Below are 10,206 nucleotides of genomic sequence, written 5' to 3' on the forward strand. Positions count from 1 at the left end.
CCGTGACAAATGAAAGGAGGACAGAGTAAGGTTGGTAAGGTTGCAACCAAAAATATGTATTAGCATAAGTAGAAAAATATGTAAGACAAAAAAAAAAAGAAACGTAATCAAATATAATTTCTGTCAGACACATAATGTAAAAGTATCAGACAGAACAATATTTAAAACTAATAACAAGGATGAAGTGAACAAACAGAAGCCGAAGCCAAACACAAAACAACCGTGAGCAAGCTAGCACACCCCGATAACAACAAAGCCTAAACGTTTATAGAGGGAAGAACAGCTGGACATCATTTCATTGATGAGCCTCCTAGTCTCACCCACTAGCTGGCCATAGTAGGAAGAGTAGGAGACCCGTCACAATATTTTTTTATTTTTATGCAGTACTGAAAATAAATGTAGCCTACTCACCAGTTTGCTGAAGCGCCTCCGCTATCATTTATCTTTTTTCACTCTGTCATGGTTGTCCCTCAAGGAAACATCATAAGGTCGGAGGTCTGCCATAGCTCCACGAATCTTTCCTCCATTGCACCAATACCATCGTCTCTCTTTCGTTTCGCCATGTTTGAAAGCTGTGTACGGAAGAACTTCTGTGCTCCTATTGGTCAAACACACAGATGTGAAGGAACCTGTCGAGAAGGACTGGAAAAAAAATGACTTTCTGTCATGAAGCGTAACAGTTTACGAATCACCACGACACACTACGTCAAACAGATCGTGCTAAAATTGTGTAGTCTGAACCCGGCATAAGGCAGGGAATCTCAACTCTGGCTGCGTTCCAGTCCACTTTAAGACACGCACTTGCGAATTTCCCTAAGCACTTCCCCTCGTGGGAATCCCTGCCGCCATTTTGAAGTGCGTTCCACTTCGTGAAGTGGACGAGGGAAGTTTATACAGACCCTCGCTCCCTCGATTTTGACTGAGGGAGCAAGTCTACTTCACATGTACACTTCAGGCAGCTCCATATACCACAATGCAACATGATTGTGGCGTCAAAAAATCAACTGCATAGTGTATTCTAAGTGATCAAGGTCTTAGGACGTTCAAATTCCGCCTATTGCAAAGGTTCTGCCAGTAGTGGGCACTCATGCAACATAATCAATGACGTATATCCGAGTGAACAAGACGGAGGGAAGTTAGCGAGTGAAGGGCATGACAATTTTGGACTGGAATGCAGTCAAGGTCCCTCAAGGTCCACTTTCCTGCAGTTTTGCTCCAACACTAATCAAACACACCTGAACGAGTTAATCAAGGTCTTCAGGATTACTAGAAGGTTACAGGCAGGTGAGTTTGATCAAGGTTGGAGCAGGACAGTTGATCTCGATGGCCAGAGATGAGAACCCCTGATCTAATGTATATTACCCAACATTGTTTTGCTCTTCAAACAAAACTCTTGTGCACTTTAACTACGTTGAACAAATCCATATTTATTATTTCTCTCTCAGAAAGGAGACACAAGGGCAGCTTGGGACTGGAAATACAGCCTCGCAAAATGCTGAATTATTTTGTGATAGTCGTCATCATACATATGATCATCAGAAACGAAGGGAACTGCTGAGTTGATATTGTTTGTCTGATCTGAGTGCTAAATGTTATGAGTGCAATTTATATGTCTGAGTGCTAAATGATTACTCTCCATCCCAAACTCTTGTTTTCTTAAAGGGTCATGAAACCCCAAAACACATTTTTTGAGATGTGAACAGATATGCACAGGCTGCACATCACTGAAGACACTAAAAGCACTCATAAATGTTATCAATTAATGGAAAATGGTTATTTTTGCGTTTTTCCAAGCAATTTCGTTCTTCCAGGTTGAAAAGTGGAGTCGAGGCACCGTCAGGGAATGTGAAGTAGAAGCGCCTTCGGAGTGTGTGATTGGTTAGCTGACGTAGAATCGTGCTGCAGCCAATCACACACTCCGAAGGCTGCATTTATTCATGAGAAAGAGCTTGTTGAGATCGCATCACAGCGGAGAATTCAAAAAACCATTGGCACGCATGCCATGAGAGTTTCTAATGTTGCTCGCAATGCGGATCATATAGTACATATACTGACCGGAGCAAACGCATTTACTTATTTCATATCCTCTAGTGCTCTAAACATGAACCAGCAGCGTGTGTGTGCACGTCTTCTTCAAATTAAATATATATGCAAATAAGGACATCTATGTCTGATCATGAACACGATGACACGATGGATTATTCTGATACACAGAAGACAAGGATGTAATCCAACAATTCAAAGAACAATTGATCAAAAAGTAACTATGCCTTTATTATTTCTGTTAAACTGACACATCATTTGTTCAGAGACTGTAGTGCTGGTAAATGTAATGAAAATATTATTATTAGACCTTTAAAACGTTTCTCCCTCGTTTAGGCAGTTTGTTATAAAGGGTTAGATTCTCTCCGAGGTCATATTTTAATATTCATGTGTCTGTATAATAAGTGTTGCAGCTCTGTGTTTTATTGGTTGTTGTCTCCCCTTTTCCCACCTTCTACTCTCCCACTTTTCCACAGTTTACACGCCAATTCTTTGAGACTTTTTCCAACTCTGAGGTGTGAACGTCCAGGCTAAAACAGGGGGGGGTTTCATGACACTTTAAGCTAGACCAAAAGCTCAATTTTACTCTATCAAAATGTGTATCTGTCTTGTAATTTCAAACCCACAAGCATAGACCATATCCTGTTGACTCTTTATATCTGAAGTGCTGCTCTAAAAAGCTCACTGCATTTCAAACTCTTCCATTTAAACAAATGATAAATAAAAAACAACAGCCTATGAAACTGATGCATCAGAGAGATCCATCTTTCTCTGATTCGTTGTGTGTGTGTCCTGATACTTTATGATGCTTTCTGTGTGTGAAATAGAATCATTGTTTCATCAAGGTATTCTTATTTTGTACAAACAAAATCAATATACTGAGAATATTGTATTATAGTCTTTAAGACATTAAAAGATGTTTGAGTTCATTGCTTATTTCTTTTTTAAGAGAATGTTTTCATTATTTCGTGACTGCTAAATAAATGACCAGATAATGCTGTCATGTGGCTGAACAAGTTTCTTTTTTATAATAATTTAAGTTTATTTTGTAACGATACAGCAGAACTATTGAAATGCTCAGATATGCGTGTGTGTGTGTGTGTGTGTGTGTGTGTGTCTAATAAGGCTTGTTACCTGGAGATGCTCACAGCTGTCGTGAGGGAGTCTCAGAGGGAGTGTGTCTCTCAGTTCAGACATATTGTGTTCTCACTGGGGAACTTCAGTCCCTCCCTTCTTCCACAGGCGTGTGCTTTTAATTGACTCAGTGCTGTCTGTCGCTCACTAGCGAGGAGAGACAGACGGGAAATGCTGAGAGACCGATATGAGAGAAGTTTCTGCTTATTTATCCTATTGGCTTCTTTACTGAAGCAACTTCTTACACTTTTATATGACTTACAGGCAAAAGTTAGAATGGCATTGTATGTTAAATTGGCTCTAATGCGTAAAAGAAAAATGTAGTCCAAACATTTAAATTCTGTAACCATTTACTCACCCTCATGTGGTTTCCAGTCCATACAATTTTCTTTTGTCTATTCCATCTTTTTTTAAAGAAATGCATCACACTTTTCTTTTCCATACAGTGGACAGTGAAGCACCAAAAAATTGCACCAAAATATCACAAAAGTTCTTATTAATTGAAATTCTTCCTTTCTGGTACAACTGTCGAGTCTCTCTTACATCTCCAGTGGTGTTTGCTTTAGTTGTAACTTACATTTCAGGAGGTTTCTGTGGACAAATCTGGACTACTTTTATGATGCTTTATTTGTTCGGTTACCCTTTATTTCAATAGTGCACTTTAGACATAGTAACTATAAGTAACTTTGCAACTACATGTAAACTAACTATCATTAATGCAGACTGTCAATAGACTGTTAGGTTAGGGATAGTAGAATAAGTTGACATGCACTTGCAAACATAGTCAGTAGAATGTCTGTACCGGTTTAGAACAGCATGAAGGCAAGTAAGGGATGATTTTCATTAATGTACTGATAAATGAAGAGTGATGTTAAAAGTGTGATGTTGAGGAGCAGCTACTCTCAAAAGAAATATCTTAACAATTATGATGCTGAAGGTTGTTCACACAAAATTGATAGTTCTGTCATCATTTACTCACCTTGTCTTTTCCAAATCGGTATGATCTGTTCTTCTGTTGAATACAATAAAAGGGTATTTTTGTAACAAATGTTGGTAACAAAAAAGTTTTGGTGACCTTTAACTTTCATTTTATGAATTAAAACGTTTTCTCCAAATATATTTAATGTTTTAGAAGAAAGAACATCATACTGTAAGGGATTATCTGGGATTGTCATGCATTTTAGTTCTGTGTGCTATTTTTCAGTTTGTTTCTATAGTTTTTCATTGATTGATTAACCCTCTGGGGTCCTTCGGGTCCAAATGGACCCGAAGCGTTTAAATAAAAAAATATTAAAAATCATAGCTTCATCGGAATGGTCCGAAATTTGGTGACTTTGTTGGTACTTGGTATATGAACACCCAAAAAAATTGGGGACAGATAGTCACACTCAGGACCTTCGGGTCCATTTGGACCCCCATAGGAAATGAATGGGAAATTGGCAAAAATGTGACAATACAGTTTTACAGTGAGTTTTTTTGTGCGTACAATCTACAAATCAGCCACGATCCAGAAAAAAAGCAATTTTTAAGCTAACGCTGCGGGAACTCCTCCCTTCTCCACTTTTGTTGAAATCTTTTGTCGCGAAGTATGCAAATACAGGTTTGCAGGCAGTATAAAATGGATGGGCGCGAGAATTGCATCAGAATCTCTTTCTTCACGCTGCCATCGTGGAAGCTGCACCAGGAGGACTAGCAACCTTTTTCTCCAAGCATCCGATGGCTTCAACCTGCCAGATTTTTGCGGGCCCCATCGACCCACCCGACGAACATGAGTTTTGCGTGGCCTGCCGGGGCCTCACCCACGCCGAGGCGGCCTTCACGGACTCCACGTGTTCCCACTGAGCCAAGCTGCCGGTGCGTGCCCTAAGAACCAGGAGGGATTTGGTTTGCGCTATAACGGGGACGAGGCCCACTGCCGCCAGTAAGCCGCTGAGGACAGGGCCTGGAGCCGCCGTAGAGCCATAGAACTAACGCGACCGCTGTGTCATTTCATGAGCAAACATGAATAGCCAATGGAGGAGACAACAATATTTTTTAACTGGATAGCTCAGGTTTTGTAAAAAAAATTGTACGCATTATTTGAAGTCTAGTTGATGAATATCTCTGCAGCTAAACTAATATTATACCATGCTCCTTTTTGACACTTTTTGTGTTTTCTGGTTTTTCTTTTACTAAAGCCCTCATTATTTCTCCTCCTATGGTTCATGGCTCATTTTTTATTTCTCTAGACTCCTTAATCACCTTTGAGTGTTTACAATCACCACTGATAGATTAGAAGAGAAGCCTTTGAATGAAATTTGAAATAAGAAGTAGATATGTCCCCGGTGATAGATATGTAGATATGTACAGCGGGCTTATGAACGTCACACACACACACACACACACACACACGTGTCTTATGCTCTCTTTGCTGATGTTTTGGACAAAACTGGGGACAAAAAAAAATAAAAAATCTATCATGGTATCATGATGGTGCTTTAGAAAACAGTTTTCTGAGTTCTGGAACAGAGCCCATCTTCATCTGTACGGATCCAGCTGTGCTGTGAAGGCATCCATGACAGAATCCTTGAGCAACATTATCACACTCACATATCCCTACTCTAGAGAACACACACACACACACACACACACCAGCAAAACTGTCACTTCAGTGCTGTCTCTCCAGAACTCAAGCTGTGATCGCGCTCCCCTGAACTGTTCGTCTAGACTGAGGCGATAGACGTCTCGTTAGACTCATTAGACTCCTCCAACACACAGATGCCAGAACGCAGCGTTCCCACAGCTACAGGAGAAAGAGGGAATTCTGGGAAGTGATATAGGAAGAGACAGATGATGATATTAGAGATATTAGTTACAATCAAACACTATTGCTGCTAATATCAGAGCCAGACTTTTGACTACTGAAACGCTTCTGGAACAAGACGAACAAGCTTGATTGAGTCCGTGGGGAATTGATTGGCTGGTTGGACGGTTGTGGTTTGCTATTGGTGGATCTCAGATGAGTGACAGGTTTCCAGGTTTCTCAGACCGAGGGTATTGGATCCGCCACTATCATTATCCTCAGAGCTCTGACAACTGATGATTATCATATCATGTGTGCTGGAAAACATTACAAGAGAAAACTCATGTGTGATTATTGAAATCCAAAGACTGGGATGAAGGAAGAAACTGAGTACATGTTGCCCAATATCACAAATCTAAAAGATGAAGGTCATTCAAGACAAAGTAACCTGGCTATTCTTGGGATCCTAGAGAGGGAAAGAGATCCAGTATCATCAGGTGATTACCATGAGGAAAACTCTTAGCAGAGCACTATGGAAAATTACATAACTGTTGTTATTTTGCACATACCCTCCTGGGACCCAGGAATAGACTTTTGTCCACTGTAGTGGACATTATATTTTAGTGAATTTCTCTGACATCATACATGTCATGTCACACCTGGGTGTCCTGTGAAGAGCACATTCAGGGCTTTTCAGAGACACCAAATGTTTGGAGGTTTCCCCATGAAAACCACTTCTCCTTGGTCTTTAAATATGTCTGACATTTATTGAGTTATCAAATGTAGGAAATATGATAATATATTGTAATTATAATTTAAATCGGACTACTTTTCAATTTGTATTTCATAAACCAACATCTCAGGAAAATGTTATGGGGTTTAAAAAAAACAAAAAAACTTTCTGTTACTGAACAGGGCATTGATTTCATACGTGTCCACTGTAGAGACATCAGGACTTACATCATGTTTATCAGGCATTCTGGGAGACACAACAATGAATATGGAAATAAATTATACATCAATATTCCTATGAAATATTAGATATTATTATTATTATTAAAATGTTGCCAATTATTACTCCAATTATTACCCTTATTTTATCATTAAATGTTGCTCCAAGAACACATTAATGTGCAAATTAGATAGTGTATAGATACATTGCATTGAATGGGAATATTCATTTATGGCCATTTTACCCACATATTGCATAAAGTAAAATGGTGTATCAATTCATTCCGTTATATCTTTCATAACATAGTTGAGAATCATCATAGTTGAGAATCATCCTATACATTTACGTTTTATTCCTATACATATAATTTCATGTCATTTTATTTTTTAAACAACTGAGTCCTGGCGTCCACTACAGAGGACATAGCATAACGTATGAATATAATATTATTTTTCAAAAATGTTTTTTTTACCATTTGTTTCTTGTGCTCTAAACAATGTGATGACATGAAAAAAAACTAAATTAAAAAAACCTTTTTTTCTGGGTCTCAGGAGGATATAGTGGCTTGGTTGTAATAAAACATCATCTAATTTATCTTGATTCTGTTTATTGCACTTTTTTTCAGGAACAACAACATGAAGATTGAGCATTTCTGAATGAAACTGTGACCTGTAGTGGGAGAAGTTTGGGAAAAAAGAAAGAAAGAGGGCGTATTTTGTGAGGTCAAGCTTTTGCCAATGGCACTGAAGTCTTCAAGACATAAAACAGACATAACTTAATATTTTCAACTTAAACCATATTGTATATGATCAGTAGCATCTAATTAATGAGTGAATGTGCAAAAAGTTATTTATTACTACATAAAACAATTCTTTGAAATTTAAAATGTTACAACTACAGCAAAAACAGTGTGATGCAAGGAAACTACACATTGTTTTTCCAACAAAACAACATCAGTATTACTCTGAAATGTTTTCTGACAACATATATACATTTTACGGTGTAACACCGTGTCCTAACTACACACGACGCGACGTGCGATAAAACGTTCTTTTCCATGTTAATCAGAGTGTTTGTCCTAACCAGCCACGGCGACACGTGACGGCACGTGAATTTGTCTGTCTAGTGTGGACACACACACTATTTGGACATAGTGTCAGAATGACTTTTCACGTCTGCCCAAGGTTGTCTTTGAAGGTCACACGTCCCAGTCTCTCTCTCTCTCTCTCTCTCTCTCTCTCTCTCTCTCTCTCTAACCCGCCAGCCACCAACAACCTTTAGCCAGAGATAGTGAACAATCTGACTCTCCGATACGTGTGCCTGAAGGTTTGTATGACTCTGTGGACATGCATGAGCATGTCTTGCTTCATTTTCTGCTCTCTGTTCTCACTGAACCCTCTCAACTGGACCCGTCTCTCTCTACAGTGTATAGACTACACAACACAACACACACATGCACACACACACATCACAAACAGAGGAGTGAAAAAGAAAGATGTTGTGGAATGTCATTTTTAAATGTATGCATCTGTCGTTAAAGACCGCTAAAGCTTTAAAGGTGACATATTATGCCACTCTTCACCAGATGGGATATAAATCTATAGTCTCACCAGAATGTGTCTGTGAGATTTCAGCTCAAAATACCAGATCATTTATTATAGCTATCATTTATCAAATTTGCCACTTAATAGATGAGCAAAAACACAGCGTTTTTGTGTGTGTCCCTTTAAATGCAAATGAGCTGTAGCTCCGCCTCCGTTCAGAAGAGGGCGGAGTCTTTACTCGAGCTTCAGAAACTCCTGCAATAACAGAACAGGCCAATCTCCCTCATCCAGAATCCCAGAATCACCAGGAGCGAGTGCAGCCTTACGGAGAGACTCAGTGTTACGAACTGCTCAGAGACACAAAGTAGGAGATCCAAATGCAGCTTTATTGGCTGGGGCAATCCAGAGGCGTAATCCAAAGTACAGGCAAGGGTCATACACAGGCAGGTAGTCAAAACAAAGAAACAAACAAAACAGGCAGGGACCAGAGGCAAGAGAGTAATCCAGGGACCAGAGGCAAGAGAGTAATCCAGGGAACAGGGCAAGATATCAAAAACCAAGAAACAAGAAAACCAGGGAAACGCTCAGAAATGCAGTGTAACACTTAACAAGACTTCGCGGTGAGTGAATGAATGAACATGGTATAAATAGACTGAGACTAACAGGATGATGAGACACAGGTGAATGCAATCAGTGAATGAGGTACAGGTGAATGTGATCAGTGATAAGTGATGATGAATCCGGGCAGTGAGTTATGGGAAATGTAGTTTGTGAGTGAAAGTGAGTGTCTGATGTGGAGTGTCCTCTGGTGGCTCTCAAGGGCACTCCAGCTGGTGACCGTTACACTCAGGAAGAGCTTCTGAATGTTAGTGGAGACATTTCTGTAGTTGTTGTGGAGTTACACTGATCATCTCATCATCATGTTTAACTTCTCCACAAGTGTCCACAGTTCCTGAGGTCTTTATAAGACAGTGGTGACATGTTCTGGTCAATAGTGTTCAGTGCTCGTCTGTGCTCAACCACAGAACAGCTTCAGGCTTTGCTGGATCTTCATCATGCGTTAGAACTGGTCTCTGGTGTCGCTTGTGGAATCAAATGTCGGCTGGTGTGTGTAAACGTGCAGATTAAGGGCTGGGAATATTATAATAAGATCCTCTTCATACGTCAAAAGGAGAAGAAATCTGATCGGCTTATTTTAGACATGCTTGCAGAGAAAGACTGACCAGAACACAGTTACTGGGTTTCACTTTTCATGTTTTCTGTGTTGTTAGAAGCACTGATTATAGATTATAGCACTTAAACACGGGAAAAGTCAGATTTTCATGATATGTCCCCTTTAAAAGTGACTACAAATCTATAAAGAGCATTCTAATTTGCAGAAACTATACTAGTTTTAATCCTAAAAGTTTTCTTTTTTAATAGTGCTGGAACTCTCTACCTAAACCCATAATAGTGCAAGTTATCTAGTTGTCAAAATCATAAGATATGGTGGACTTTAATGCAAACATATGACAGAAGCATGTGAACGCATATATGAACGCCCGGTCAAAGCATTGCTACTGTCCAGCCCAACATCACAGTGTAAAGTGACCCTTTCCTACAGCTGGACGTACCTCAGCTCATGGAGAGCTCTGCAGAGACGTGCTCTGACTGACAGATGTCATGCCGTCCATGATGTTTGAGGATGAGGACATATGGATACATCTGTGCCCAAACACATCAAATGATTTCAGAACTTCATTTATGACAAG

Source organism: Abramis brama (genome assembly GCF_963993115.1).
Source record: "Abramis brama genome assembly, chromosome: 17".
NCBI classification, from domain to species: domain Eukaryota; kingdom Metazoa; phylum Chordata; class Actinopteri; order Cypriniformes; family Leuciscidae; genus Abramis; species Abramis brama.